Consider the following 1,835-nt stretch of genomic DNA (forward strand, 5'->3'; position numbering starts at 1 on the left):
TGGCCGGTTCAACAGAAACAGGCTGACATTAGGCCCGTGCGTAAGGCAGCCGGTCCGACAGAAGCCGGACGTTCATCCAGCTTCTTTCAAAGTGGCATGACTGAAAAAGATCTGCCGAATGGCTTCCGATCAGCACTCTCAGCCAAAAGTTGAGATAGCTGGCCGGATTGTTCTGTCAGAACACGATAGCACAGCGGTGGGGATTGCTGTACTAATACTGTTTGTATTAGTACAGCGATCTTTCAGTTTTTTTTTCATTCAGCCTGCTGGGTTAAATGAAAAAAAAAAAAAAACTGATAGTGTGCATAGGGCACAAGTCTTTACTGCATGTGGTTTTCTTGTTATTGACAAGGATACTGCCACAGAGAAAACAAAATACAGTGGACATATGCTCAAATTCTGAGTACTCTAAGGGAAATATCTTGCTACAACCAAGCCAGCAGTTTTCTCAAAGAACACTTTAGTTCGCTGTTGCGTAGACTGTATATCAAAGGATTCAATGCCGGAGTCACTGTTGTGTAGAACACTGTTAAGATGTGTTCCAATGCGTTGTAATGTTCTAACGGTGGTGTCATATACACAGATATACCAGATCCATAATAGATGACTATGATGATGAGGTGGGACGAACAGGTAGAAAAGGCTTTACTTCGACCAGTGTTAGACTTTATATGTAGTATGACCCTAATAATCTGTACATAAGACATCAAGCTGCACGCAGAAGGACCAAGTCCAAAAACCAAACAATTTGCATACACAAGAATATAAAACATATCTCTGCCGCCACAGGAAATATTGTACAGAGCTTTGGCATCACAGAAAAACTGGTGAATGGTGGTGGTAGAGCAGAAGAACATTTTTATGGTGCAATTCACCATTAGGATTGCATTTACACTTGCAGAAATCCAGATGATAATCGTTAATAATATGCATATTTTCTTGTTAAGTTTATGGTGGTAGTACAAAGGGTGACAAATTGCGACATATCGGTCATATGCCATTATAAAAATAACCATGTCCTCACTGGTGCTTGCCATGAAGACAAAATATGCCTGGATGAAACATTGCTCAAAGGACATGATATTATCCTCAGTCAATAAGATGTAGAGGAGTTTTGGAACAGTGACAGTTGTATAACACATATCAACCACAGATAAATTACATAGAAAAAGATACATCGGGGTGTGTAAATGTGTAATGTGTAAAACATCCAAAGATATTACAATGATGATTATGATGTTCACAGTTATTCCAATGTAACAGATGAAAAAAAATAAGACAATGCTGGATATGAATGTTTATGAATGTTTATTGTCCGCATTCATGAAGAATGGTAAAATATTAAATGCTAGAATCAATGTATTGTTTTCCATGGATTATATGTACTATTCTGTGATGCAAATTTTATTTATTAATAAATAATAATAATTATGACAACAACAATAATTGATTATATTAATGCTGATTACTATGAAACAGAATTTCAATAATACACGACTATGAAATTAGCTACTTAACTGTATGAGAAAATAATTTAATATTTAAATTCTTTAAGCACTCTGACCCACATGGTGTGAAGATGTCCTAAACTTCATAGATATTGGAAAGGGGTTCTGACTACTATAAAATCAGTTTTGCAGGTTACTTTAGCAGAAGATCCAGGGATATGTTTATTGAATATGGTGGACAAGGCTTCTTTACCAGAAAATACATACAGAGGCATCCCTAGGGTTGGTGTCACCCAGTGCGGTAACACTTCGTGACACCCCCTCCGACGATCCCCGCAGAATGGATCGGATCTGCGGATTGAACATAATGGATTGGATCTGCAGATT

General features: G+C 37.5%; 1 pseudogene; it reads right to left on the reverse strand.

Annotated features, from left to right (window-relative positions):
- Window positions 1-425: 425 nt before the first annotated feature.
- On the reverse strand, window positions 426-1,373 carry LOC149433885 (olfactory receptor 1f45-like; annotated as a pseudogene).
- Window positions 1,374-1,835: the final 462 nt, after the last annotated feature.

This window comes from Staurois parvus, unplaced genomic scaffold, assembly GCF_062004578.1.
Source record: "Staurois parvus isolate SC_StPar_1 unplaced genomic scaffold, SC_StPar_1.0 ptg001882l, whole genome shotgun sequence".
Classification (NCBI taxonomy): domain Eukaryota; kingdom Metazoa; phylum Chordata; class Amphibia; order Anura; family Ranidae; genus Staurois; species Staurois parvus.